Raw genomic sequence first — 14602 nt, 5'->3', positions numbered from 1 at the left:
ACCTGTGTCTGTGGCCAGGTTCCATACTTACCAGTTCTTAAGCATTAAAGGATTTTCAGTTCAGGTAGAGTTAACAGCACTTCTGTTAGAATGTCTGGGAAATGTTTAACAATGTACGACACACAGTAGATGCTCTGTTAGTACTGGTTGATTCTACTGTTGACCTTATTTGGGGGAGTTAAGTATGAATCATACATGATCTTCACCCACAAGGGGCTCATATTTTACCCATAAAAGATTTACTCCAGTTATTTATCTCCTTGTGGGTCAAGATCATACATTATGGCCCAACATAATCTAAACCTACCGAAGGGCAGCCCTGGTGGCTCAGCGGTTTAGCGCCGCCTGCAGCCCAGGGTATGATCCTGGAGACCCTGAATCGAGTCCCACCTCAGGCTTCCTGCGTGGAGCCTGCTTCTCCCTCTGCCTGAGTCTCTGCCTCTCTGTCTCTCCTCTCTGTGTATTCTCATGAATAAATAAATAAAATCTTTAAAAAAATAAATAAATAAACCTACAGGAGACGATGGTGATGATGATGGTAACAATGAAAATACTGTGCCTACGTGGCATTAAATGCTTTATATTATTTTAGATATCTTCAAAATGGTAGCATAAAGTTAAATCATTAAGATTATTGTCATATGGAGAAATTGAATATTATAAATGTAAAATGGTTTTCTCCATATCACACAGCTAGTAAATGCAGAAGGGATTAAACCCAGCCCATGTTCATAAAAGACTAATCTTTTACTAACATTTCAGCTTAGCCCTACAACTCCAGTGCCATGTTCTCAACGTCATTGTTTTATTATCTAAAATGAAAAGAGAAATATATTTGAATGTTGGTAATATTATAGTCCGTGCAAATCCAGATTATAACTAGACATTGCCCATACATTATTCACTTGTAATTTTTTTTAAAAAAAAGACAATTTCTTATTCAGATATTAATATAACTTTTCTAATTATAAACACATTTATTGGACACAATGTTGTCTTAATTGTGAGATACCTTAAAAACAACCTAAAATGCATATACATTTACCTTGGAATAACCTAGAAATTATTGAATTCAGCCAAGTAGGAGCCTTCCAGCTGTTTTTATATATAAACCAATCTGACTTTCATTTCTTTCCCACTGACTTTCTTCTCTGAGGTGAATTTTTTCATGATATTTTATTGTTTTTTTCCTCCTGAGGTGCCAACAATAATACATTTTTTATATGCCAAGAGCATGCATTTCAAGTGATATCTTCTTGAAATAACTTTCATTTTATTAATTTAACAAATTTAGTGACTATTAGTAACCTAAAATATTTTAAATAATGTATTTACATAATTTCTCTATATGATGTTTATTAGTTAACATCATAAATTTTTACTGAATAGAACTATTGCATACTTTCATAAGATTGTCTGTATACGAATTCCCAGCTTCTTATTGCTCTGAGAAATTAGTGTGGCGAAAAATAATTGAAATACATAGATAATCCCAGGGGGGAATATGTGTGTGTGTGTATATATATATATTATATGCAGATATTATATATATATAATATGTATATTATACACACGTATATATATGAATATGTACATATACATATATGTGTGTGTTTATGTAAATTTTTAGAGAGTTTTGTAATAATACAAATAAGAAATAAAGTGGACATGAAATAGCACAGTGGCATTAGAATCGAAAGAAAGTACAAATTGAGAAACATTGTGGACTTTACTTTGGACTTTACTAAATTTTAAGAAATGGTTAGACATCTGCGTAAGAAATGAGATTAAAATTATTTTTGAATTTTGAACTGACTTGGGACACTATGAAATCATTCCAACACAATAACAAAAAGAACATTAAAGTTCATCTAGTTCTGAGGTTTGGCATACTACTGGGCTAAACTTTCCAATTTATCCAAAAATAAGAAAAATTAAAAAGTTAAAAAAATAAAAAGAGAATCCGGTTATTGGAGTGAGAACCCCAAGCTGCCAAATGTTCAGTCAAGTGTTCTTTAAGGTACTTTTCTGTTCATAAACAGAAATGGGACAATCAGGGGCACCTGGGTGGCTTGGTTAAGTAGCTGACTCTTGATTTCAGCTCAGGTCATGATCTCAAAATCCTGGGATCCAGCCTCACGGAATGTTCTAAGCTCAGCAGGGAGTCAGCTTGAGATTCTCTCTCCTCTACCCCTCCCCCGACTCTCACGCACACTCTCTCTCTTAAATAAATCTTTATAAAAATGGGACAATCAATGTGTGTGTGTGTGTGTGTGTGTGTGGTGGAAACTTCAGGTCATGATTTTTATTTGAATCAACAGATTGTAAGAAGATTCAAGTCTTTTTATAGTCTACTCTGTTTCAGAAGTGGTGAAAGGTATATAATTTGTTTCCAATCTGATTCACCATTATGTTACTTTATTTTTAGTACTTTGACATGTAAAGGTATATACACGTTTCCAGTACCTGAACATTGCAGTTTATTTTTTCTTGCATTTTTTAAATTGTTTTTTATAATACATTTAGTTTTTATTGGTGTTCAATTTGCCAACATACAGAATAACACCCAGTGCTCATCCCGTCAAGTGCCCCCCTCAGTGCCCATCACCCATTCACCCCCACCCCCTGCCCTCCTCCCCTTCCACCACCCCTAGTTCATTTCCCAGAGTTAGGAGTCTTCGTGTTCTGTCTCCCTTTCTGATATTTCCTACCCATTTCTTCGCCCTTCCTTTCTATTCCCTTTCACTATTATTTATATTCCCCAAATGAATGAGACCATATTGAACATTGCAGTTTAAGGAGACTCCTTTAAATATCTGATAAATATGATGGTGATGGCTTGCTGATTTGCCCCACATAACATATAAATAAAATATAATATATATGTATATAAAATATAGGAATTTGACTAGAATTTAGAAATATGACTTAAGTTTCAGTGTTCAGCTCTCCTGCTTGATGGTTAGAGTATCAATATACAACTTCTGCTGAAGATGACGTGGTCAGGATGCACTAACAGAGTAGTTTCAGGCCTCAGAATGTTGTTCTGCTATACTTCTAAACGTGCAAAAAAGTAGGAATATGTGACTGTTGATTTCAGCATTGATGGGAGAAATAAAAGGCTGGAATCATTCCAATGTCTTAAGGTAGAGTTTTATAAATATAGAAGAAACAGAGTCTCCTTACTGTGGAATGCTATCCAAGATGCATGATTAAATAAAAAAGCAAAACAGAGCAAAATATTTTACCATTTTTCTTAGACTAAAGGAGATAAAAGCATACATGTTCGTGCATAGGCATGTGTGTGAACACACACACTTAGATTTGTATAAAAACTCTGGGGTTGGAAACAAACAAAAATAATATTGAATTATATGTTGGGGAATGGGAAGTGAGTGGATAAGAAAAAGTATGGGTGTAAAAATTTTTATTGAAATCTTTTTGAGATTTCAAGTTTTGCTAAAGGTCAATCTATTAGCTATTAAATAAATTTTAGTTCTCTAATTTCTCAACAAAGTTTTTTTTTAATTTTGAGATAAAATCTTCATCTGGTTAATATTTTTTCTTTTCTTAAAAGTCTTATATCTCCAAACTTTATAGCTTGGTATTTAAGATATTTTGTTATGAAATAAAAGGCATTCAAATTGGCAAAGGAGAAGTCAAACTCTCACTCTTCGCCGATGACATGATACTCTACATAGAAAACCCAAAGCCTCCACCCCAAGATTGCTAGAACTCATGCAGCAATTTGGCAGTGTGGCAGGATACAAAATCAATGCCCAGAAATCAATGGCATTTCTATACACTAACAATGAGACTGAAGAAAGAGAAATTAAGGAGTCAATCCCATTTACAATTGCACCCAAAAGCATAAGATACCTAGGAATAAACCTAACCAAAGAGATAAATGATCTATCTATAATCTAAAAACTACAGAACACTTCTGAAAGAAATTGAGGAAGACACAAAAAGTTGGAAAAATATTCCATGCTCATGGATTGGCAGAATTAATATTGTGAAAATGTCAATGTTACCCAGGGCAATTTACACATTTACTGCAATCCCTGTCAAAATACCATGGACTTTCTTCAGAGAGTTAGAACAAATTATTTTAAGATTTGTGTGGAATCAGAAAAGACCCCGAATAGCCAGGGGAATTTTATTTATTTATTTTTTTTTTTTTGAAAGCTGTTTTATTTTATTTTATTTTTTTAAAATTTTTATTTATTTATGATAGTCACAGAGAGAGAGAGAGAGAGAGAGAGAGAGAGAGGCAGAGACACAGGCAGAGGGAGAAGCAGGCTCCATGCACCGGGAGCCCGACGTGGGATTCGATCCCGGGTCTCCAGGATCGCGCCCTGGGCCAAAGGCAGGCGCCAAACCTCTGCGCCACCCAGGGATCCCAGCCAGGGGAATTTTAAAAAAGAAAACCATAGCTGGGGGCATCACAATGCCAGATTTCAGGTTGTACTACAAAGCTGTGGTCATCAAGACAGTGTGGTACTGGCACAAAAACAGACACATAGATCAATGGAACAGAATAGAGAATCCAGAAGTGGACCCTCAACTTTATGGTCAACTAATGTTTGATAAAGGAGGAAAGACTCTCCACTGGAAGAAAGACAGTCTCTTCAATAAATGGTGCTGGGAAAATTGGACATCCACATGCAGAAGAATGAAACTAGACCACTCTCTTGCACCATACACAAAGATAAACTCAAAATGGATGAAAGATCTAAATGTGAGACAAGATTCCATCAAAATCCTAGAGGAGAACACAGGCAACACCCTTTTTGAACTCGGCCACAGTAACTTCTTGCAAGATACATCCACGAAGGCAAAAGAAACAAAAGCAAAAATGAACTATTGGGACTTCATCAAGATAAGAAGATTTGCACAGCAAAGGATACAGTCAACAAAACTAAAAGACAACCTACAGAATGGGAGAAGATATTTGCAAATGACGTATCAGATAAAGGGCTAGTTTCCAAGATCTATAAAGAACTTCTTAAACTCAACACCATAGAAACAAACAATCCAATCATGAAATGGGCAAAAGACATGAAGAGAAATCTCACAGAGGAAGACATAGACATGGCCAACACGCATATGAGAAAATGCTCTGCATCACTTGCCATCAGGGAAATACAAATCAAAACCACAATGAGATACCACCTCACACCAGTGAGAATGGGGAAAATTAACAAGGCAGGAAACCACAAATGTTGGAGAGGATGTGGAGAAAGGGGAACCCTCTTACACTGTTGGTGGGAATGTGAACTGGTGCAGCCACTCTGGAAAACTGTGTGGAGGTTCCTCAAAGAGTTAAAAATAGGGATCCCTGGGTGGCGCAGCGGTTTAGCGCCTGCCTTTGGCCCAGGGCGTGATCCTGGAGACCCGAGATCGAATCCCATGTCGGGCTCCCGGTGCATGGAGCCTGCTTCTCCCTCTGCCTGTGTCTCTGCCTCTCTCTCTCTCTCTGTGTGACTATCATAAATAAATAAAAATTAAAAAAAAATTAAAAATGTTAAAAAAAAAGAGTTAAAAATAGACCTGCCCTACGACCCAGCAATTGCACTGTTGGGGATTTACCCCAAAGATACAGATGCAATGAAATGCCAGGACATCTGCACCCCGATGTTTATAGCAGCAATGTCCACAATAAACAAACTGTGGAAGGAGCCTCGGTGTCCATCGAAAGATGAATGGATAAAGAAGATGTGGTTTATGTATACAATGGAATATTACTCAGCTATTAGAAATGACAAATACCCACCATTTGCTTCAGCGTGGATGGAACTGGAGGGTTTTATGCTGAGTGAAGTAAGTCAATCGGAGAAGGACAAACATTATATGGTCTCATTCATTTGAGGAATATAAAAAACAGTGAAAGGGAATAAAGGGGAAAGGAGAAAAAATGAGTTGGAAATATCAGAAAGGGAGACAGAACATGAGAGACTAGTAACTCTGGGAAATGAACTAGGGCGGGTGCAAGGGGAGGTGGGAGTGGTGGGGGTGACTGGGTGATGGACACTGAGGGGGGCAATTGATGGGATGAACACTGGGTGTTATTCTATATGTTGGCAAATTGAAAACCAATAAAAATAAATTTATATATATATAAATAAGATCTTTTGTTATCTCATGACAACTTAATTTTGTAATATAGACTTTTCATTTTCACACACCCTATACTCAAGTAAACAGAACAGTACAACTACTATGGTAAAGTAGTTGGATGCCAGCTTGTGTTTCAGCTCATGTATTACATCTATAGGGATTGTCATGCTCTTGGTTTCAATTTATTCACATTCTATCTTTAGATATCCCTTATGCACCAGTGAGGCTTGGTATATAAGAATAGCCTGGATAGGAATAATACATTTGCTTATGGTTGTGGTGTATCATACTGAGAATAAAGTATTGGAAGAAGTCATAAAGGAGGGAGATCAGGAAAGAATAAGACATACCCTAATACTACTGGTTATTGAATTCAAACCATATTAGGTAGAGTTAAATAAATTGGGTTCCCAATAAAAGAAACACATTTTAAAGGATTGAAGAAAGGCAGATGAGGGCAAATGTCATGATTATAAGCATGCATTGCTTTTGATGCCTTTATTTGGGCTACTCAAAGACAATCTATGAACAGCCAGAAATCTTTAGAGGAGCTAACATGCAGTATACTCTCACTATGTATGAATCCCAAGACCAATGTTAGAATTTCTATGGAAATTTCCTTGATTCCTTCCATTGAAATTTAAGCTTTCCTTTTCTGAACCCAGTTTTATCAAATAGCTCCTATATATGATTTAATGCTTATTATATTTTTTGTAATATTCTTATTTATATACATGTCATAACTTTTTCTACTAAGTCATTTACATACCAACATTTAAAAAAATAAATCCATCTAAAGCATCAAATGAAATACTGAGTACATAGTAGTAGTTAAAAAATACACCCCCTGGAGGATCCCAAACTCCCTGTCTTCATTCCTTACGTAAGAGTCATTCAAATAATATTTTTAATGAAAAAGCCAAAAAGTAATGCAGTAGGTAAGATTAGGAGACTAGTATGTAATGGTAATGACAGAACCACTTATAAACTGTGACCTTGGGTGAGTCCCCTTTCCTCAAGAGTGAGGGAGTTGAAATCTGGCCACAGAGTGGCTCAATTGGGTTTTCTGCTCGGGGTCTCACAAATTTGAAATCACCTTGTTAGCTGAGCTGGGATCTTATATGGAGGCCCTGGAGAGAATTTGCTTCATGCTTTTTCAGATCATTGGTAGAATTTAGTTCCTCATAGTTGAAGAACTGAAGTCTCTGTTTCCTTGAATTGCACTCTGAACCTTTCTCAGGCTTTCAATCTCTGACTTTCTTTCTGCTTTTAATTACATCTGCAAAGTTCGTTTGCCATGTAACATAATATGCCATGAGAGTAAAACCAAGGACTGAAGATAATAAAGACTAAAATTCTATCTAACATAGATATTGTGATATTCAAAGAACCTCTAGAGCTTTACAAAGCCAACTTTCAGAAGTAATGATGGTAATTGGAAAGTTTCAAGTAGACCTGTTTGAGAGAAAGAATGGATGAAAAATGGGGTCTGATTTTTTTTTTTTTCCTGAGGTGAGGCCCTTTTCAAGCCTGACAGTAAGTGATTTTCCTCTATAATTGTGATTTAAACTATTAACAAATTCAGTTTTCTATTTACTGAAGTCTGCTGGCAATTTTTGCTGCCATGTGCAGTCTAAGGATGGTAGAAAAAGGTACTCTAAGGCATAGCAGGGTCAATAAGAAAGGATTTCTCAGGCTCTTTTATCTCCTTTCCAAAGCTATGAGTCACAATAATATGTCTTCCACAGAGTATTATATAAATGTTCACTTAATTTATGCCTCTTAGTTAATTCATATATCTAAGCCTGCCTGACATAAGCTTAAATATTAATGTACATATTGCAATACAGCTAGTAAACTTGGAGAAGTATGTGAAATGTATTTAGAAATAATGCAAATTGGAAAAAGAAATTCTTCAAAAATATCTGGAATGCTTCTGAATGCAGAATGAGCATCCTCTGGGAATATTCCAATTTCACCTGCTGTCATCTCTCTCCAAATTACTTCAGAAATGCCATGCTTGGTTGAGTGCTGTATACACAGGTGGCTCTGTATCAATGGTGTTTAATGATGGCATGCATGGGGAAGAGAGAGGAGAAGTAAAATATCATTTTAGAATATGTGACTTTTAGTAGAACTACATTAGCAAATGTAAAGCACATTATAATAAAACCTCCATCATCTGGAAAGCTATTGAAGAAGGAAAAGTGTTCTAGCCACCTGAATTTCCTCGTCTGTGGATGATTACCCTGAATTCCCTCTCCTCTTTCACACTTGTTGAGATACTTTGTAAAATGCATATTTTCACTTTCTTGGATTAAAATGTTGGCATTAAGAATATTATTGAATTGGATTTATAGATCATATATTTTTGTCAAACGTTGAGAGTAGAAAATAGATGAGCGAAAGTGGAATGAATCAAACTGCCCTGAGCCTAACACATGCCCAGATATGGTGTGAGCAAGTGACATACATGAGATGTCAAATGCATTTGTAACTCTGACTTATGTTGTTGCTATTCAACACCACACATTGTAATGTGATAAGTTCAATTAGTTGAGAATATTGGTGAATGGAAGCTTATTTTGCTGTATGTATCACTTGCAAAGTGGAAATATCAGTGCTGGTGCTTGTATTCTATTTTTTAAGCCTTCCAGGCTCTATGACCAGCTGAAAATTGGTAACAGATTTTGCACTATAGTTATTTGAAAACCCTTTTTATAATTCTATAATGTAACTAGGGGCATTGAAGGAATAATTTCAGAAATCATAAGATAAAGTGTCAGCCTAGCTATTAACAAGTCATGTGACTTTGAGTGCTAGTTTTTCATTTTCAAAACATTTGGATTAAATCAATAATTTCCAAATTTGAGTCATGTATATTAAATGACCCTACATCTCAGTTTGCCCAGAAAATATCTTATTTATACCTGGCCTCACCAAGTAATTACTATTTGTATTCCCTTTCACTTTCAAAAGTATCCCAGTGGGACAATAAATTATATATGGGCCATATTTATGGTCATTGTTGAGAGGGAAAAATGTATTCCTGGATCCTTAGTATGCAAAAATAAAGCTAACTAAAATCTACATAATTATAATTCTTATACAATCTTACGAGCAAAAAAATTTACAAATGAGATAAAGACCAATCTATAAAACCCATAAATTCTAATTTTGTCATAGATTATGACATTAAACATTAAAATTTTGTCATAGATTATGTTTTTTCCTCTGAAATTAAATCACTAATCTTAGGTCTAATGATATGAAAATGTAGCTTGGGAGAAGGTTCTATATTTAATCTTTGTTTACGTTGTTATATTTTTAAATGTATCAATAATCTTATTCTGAGAATAACTATCCTCCTAAGATTTTCCATACAGATGCTACCAATAATTTCAAAGCTTTTTTGTTTGAGGAAATCAGATTTCAGATTTTGCTAAACTCTTCATTTCAAATGAAGTTTACTTGATAACTGCATGAAATCTTTCCAGTAATATTGCAACTATACTGAAATCTGTAGTAGTTATCCAATAAAATTATTTGCTAACATTGGAAGCACAATATACTTTAGTAAGTATTCATAACATTGCCAAGGACCATCGCATATTAACTTGCCTAAAATGCTGTGGTTCTTGACCTCTGCATGCCTTCCCATCACCATCACCGCCATGAGCTATGTCACCACACTCACTAAAATTCTCTTTCTTTGCTCAGTGGACTTACCAGATGCTAAATGAACTGAGAGATTATTGGGCTTTCACTTGGTGGAAATAATATCTCAGGCCCAGATGCAAAAGTGGGCAATAAAACTAAGTGGCTCTACTGGATTACAAATGTAACTGGACAATGAAGAATATGCTCAGAATATATGCTATCGTGAAAAATAAAAGCACTCAAGGCTTTTTACAAAGACCTCAATAACCTCTCAGAATATGCTTGAGCACCTCCTTGAATGCTGGATTGAGAAGCTATCTAATTAGAAATTCCAGTTATAATTGGTGATTGTAGTTGTAATTTGGCCTTTGGAAACTGAATTGCAGCACATTTCTCACACATATTAAAACTACCTGCTTTAAAACATTGTAAAATGATTTGGATATTGTTACATTTTTATTTTATTTTATTTTTTAAAGAGAGGTAGGGAAGGGCAGAGAGCTCTGACTTGGGGCTTAATCTCACCACCCTGAGATCATGACCTTGAGATCACAATCCCAGCTGAAACCAAGAGTCAGACATTCAATCAACTGTAACACCCAGGTGCCACATGGTAGTTTAAAACAGTTTTGGATAGATTTTTTATTTTATTTTATTTTTTTAAAAAGATTTTATTTATTTATTCATGATAGACAGAGAGAGAGAGAGAGAGAGAGAGAGAGAGAGAAGCAGAGACACAGGCAGAGGGAGAAGCAGGCGCCATGCACCGGGAGCCCTACGTGGGATTTGATCCCGGGTCTCCAGGATCGTGCTCTGGGCCAAAGACAGGCGCTAAACCACTGCGCCACCCAAGGATCCCCTGGATAGATTATTTAAAGATTTTAAAGATTTCACTGGTGCTGCCAAATAGGGCTAGATTTGTATGTACCTCATTGATTTGTCAGACAAAGTGGTCATTTTTATCAGTTTCTTCAAGCAGGATTTTCTTGTTCTTGCTGACTTATTAGTATCCTGGTGGTTTGCCCCATTTCAGAGGTTTAGAAAACAGGACACATTTTAAAGTTACATTTAAAAAAATATTTTTTAGGTTAATATTTCATCATGTCCTAAAATAATGTGAATTTAAATTTTCTTAATTTTCTTCAAGGAAATGAGACTTTGGGAGGACTGTACAAAAACCACCAAACAATTTTAGAGGTGAGTCTATGAATTCTTTTTTTTTTTTTGACGATATATGGGGAAATTGAAGTTATTAAGACATATAAAAAACCAAAACCAAGCCCTGCAATTCAGAGGCCCCAAATATGCCATGTCCTTGTTTTCCATTTGTGATATTGCTTTTGACATGTCATATTGTGTGGTGTCAAACACACCATGCAGTACAAGAAAAGATATAATCAAGAAAATACAGTTTGCAATGTCTGCAAAAAGATTTGCCAACTAAAATTTTTCAAATGAGTTTCACTCTCTTTCGTTTTTTCCCTCCTATACATTTTCCCTATTCACCTTTTGAAAGGTAAATCAATGTTTTCAATTATAAGTAGGATTTATGTCTCATTCCAATAAGCATTCATAAAATTCTCAGTCTCTGCAAGGTGGCTATTCTTACCTATGGGGATTTGGAATGGAAGACGGTATAATCACTTCTCTTATTTATAAAATAATCAGGACCCCAATGCTTTCCTCAGACTAAAACTGAAGGGCTTATTTATTTCAAAAGATTGTAGCCATCCCTGAGTTGCTGAACACAACTTGGTTTTTAGATTATTTTGAATATACTTGGAGACAAGGAGGAACATACGAGTGTTTTAAAACTAGAAAAATTTCTCCTCTGCATTTTGAGAAGCAAAATCCTAAAACATAATATTTCCTAGAGGCAACACAGATTGAAAAACATACAGTCTCTGGTACTTAGCCACTGTGGGAAATTAGGGGGAAAAAGAATGGTTTCAACCCATTATTGACTAGTAAAAATACCAATATTTTTATAATATCACATTAAATTATAAACTTCTGTCAACATAAAACCAAGACACCAGTTCAAGAAGCAAGGTGTTTATCTGGATATCAAAGAATTGCAATTCAGGGTACATAGATATGGGTAGAAACCCAAATAGGGTCCCATTTACAGTGAACTTGGGGCTTTTATGGAAAAAAGAAAGATCAGGTAAGTTTTGAAGAAGATTTCACTGGTGCTGCCAAATAGGGCTAGATTTGTATGTACCTCATTGATTTGTCAGGCAAAGTGGTCGTTTTCATCAGTCTCTTCAAGCAGGATTTTCTTGTTCTTGCTGACTTCTTGGTATCCTGGTGTTTTGCCCCATTTCAGAGGTTAAGAAAACAGGACATGTAAGGCATTCCCTCCAAAATGTAATGGCTGTTCTCTCTCTGTTTTTTAAACGACTCAACTGATATCACTTCTCACACTTCATAGAATCAAAGAATTTCTTTCTCATTCACTTATGTATCCCACAGTGCCTGCACAGTTCCTTAACATAGAAGGAACTTTACACAGTTTTTGCATGACCCGAAATCAATGACATAATCGTCTGTGCTAGAAATACAAAGTGAATCCTAACCAGATTATCCAGTTGGGAAGACACAGAGACAGTAATATGTTCTGGGTACAAATGTCTGAGCCATCTTAAATAATAATGCTGTTAATTTTAATATCTTTAATAACTGCATACAAATTTCCTCCTGATTCTTACCCACTTATGTACTGCACTGAAATTCTATCACAGAGAACATTACAAGTCTTCTAGACAAAAACAAATGGGAAATGATGCCTAGGTACTTGGAATTTTTTGATGAGTCACTTAAAAAAGTAAATATTAGTGAGGAGACTCATTTGACTCCCCGTATATGATGCTTTGTGTGGCCAGGGCAGGCCCACGCTGTCCATTCTTGCAGATCATCCAAATTAGGACTTGTTTGAGCAGCAAACTGATTGAGTAAAATGATTTTCCATGACTAGTCATCTATATATGGATATCCAAATAAGCCAGTACTATTTACTGATAAAACCATCCTTTCTTCACTGCTCTGAAGTAATATCTTTTTTATAATTCTTACTTCCAAATCTGTATGGGACTATTTTGTACCAATGGTTATACTAGTTTATTAATGTTTCATTATCACATTGTTTTTATTACTATTTTATTTTAATCATTGTTAATAGCATACCAAAGTCTTCCAGCATACCAAAGTCTTCCAATGTTATTCTTCTTCAGCACTAATTAAGCTTTCTTGATCTTTTGTGTTTTCTTATGGATTTTAGAGTCAGTTTGTCAATATCTACAACAAATATCTGCAGGGATTATGATTAAAATGGCAGTTAATCTAAAGATCTATTTAGTAGGATTGGCACCTTTGTAATATCAAGTGTTTTGTGTATAATTTGAATTTATTTCAAAATTTTATATTTCCCTACGTGGAGGCTTTCCACATCTTTCATTGGATTTATTCCACTGAATTGTTTTTATTTCACATTTATTTTCAACATTTTAAAAGGGATTCATGGGATGCATGGGTGGCTCAGTTGATTAAGTGTCTGCCTTCAGCTTAGGTCATGATTCCAGGGTCCTGGGATCCAGCCCCATGTTGGGCTCCCTGCTCAACAGGGAGCCTGCTTCTTTCTCTCCTTCCCATTCATGCTCTCTCTCTCACTCTCAAATAAACAAATACAAACTTAAAAAAAATAAAAAGTTTCTACTTATTAATTTCATTTTTCATCATTTATTATTTGTCTATGGGAGGAGTCTATTATTCATATTGGCCTTAGATCAGACAGTAAAATTTCCCCAAAGCATCCCTTAAGCTGCACTTCAAAGTTGAGTATATATTCCCAGTATCATTTCTTAAATTGCATTTTATTTCAAATGTGATTTCTTCTTTGACCCATGCATTATTTAATTCTCTTTTGATAATATCCAAGCTGTTTTAGGTTTTATATTTCTAGTTTAATTCACTTGTGTTCAGATAACATTTTCTGAATTATTTCAGTCTTTTAAAATAGAAGACCAGCTTCTTAACTAAAGTTAATTTTAGTAATTTTCCATGTAAATTTTAAAGAAATATGTATATTGAAAATATTAAGTCAATTAGTTCACATCTATGTACCATGCTGTTCAAGTCTTCCATATCTTTGCATTCCCACTAGCTATGTATTTCTCTAGCTCCTTGCCAACACTTATTTTCTATTTTTTGGTTATAGCCATTCCACTGACTGTGGAATGGTGTTTCACTGTGGTTTTGATTTGAATTTCTCTGATGACTAACAATGTCGAGCATCTTTTTGTGTGCCTGTTCACCAACTGTTTATGTTCTTTGGACAAATATATTTCAAACCCATTGCCCTTTTTGAATTGGATTTTCCTTTTGTTGAATTGTGGAGTCCTTTATATATTCTTGATAAAAATATTGTATAAGATATATGATTTACAAATACTGTTTGCCATTCTGTGAGTTCTCTTTTCACTTCATTGACAGTGTTTTGGAAACACAGAAGGTTTTAATTTTTTAGTTTATCTTTTTTGTTATTGTTGTTGTTGGTTGTAGTTTTGGTGTTATATCTAAGAATGCTTTGCCAAATCCAAGGTCATGAAGATTTGCTCCTATGTTTTCTTCTAAGAGCTATATGTTTTAGTTGTTACATTTAGGTTTCTGATCTATTTTGAATTCGTTTTTATATGTGGAATTCAATTTTATTTATCTGCATGTGGACATCAAGTTGTTTTAGCACCATTTGTTGAATAGTCTTTCCCTGCATTGAATTGTTTTGAGATCCTTGTCAAAAAACAATTGACTATGATGCTGATGG

General features: G+C 35.0%; 1 protein-coding gene across 4 annotated transcripts in view; it reads left to right on the top strand.

The window, feature by feature from the left end:
* Positions 1-14602, top strand: part of RIT2 (Ras like without CAAX 2) — a 468395-nt gene that overhangs the window by 26195 nt on the left and 427598 nt on the right. For 3 of the 4 annotated variants that reach the window (XM_072829421.1, XM_072829419.1, XM_072829422.1), the window contains exon 2: positions 10928-10977. The exons of the other annotated variant lie outside the window; for it this stretch is intronic. The gene's annotated coding sequence lies outside the window, so the exon portion shown is untranslated. The remainder of the gene's footprint in view (positions 1-10927; positions 10978-14602) is intronic. 4 annotated transcript variants of the gene reach the window in all.

The sequence above is a fragment of the Canis lupus genome, chromosome 6, assembly GCF_048164855.1.
Source record: "Canis lupus baileyi chromosome 6, mCanLup2.hap1, whole genome shotgun sequence".
NCBI classification, from domain to species: Eukaryota; Metazoa; Chordata; class Mammalia; order Carnivora; family Canidae; genus Canis; species Canis lupus.
Note: the sequence above shows the minus strand (reverse complement) of the source record. Positions and strands in the feature narration are given on the sequence as shown.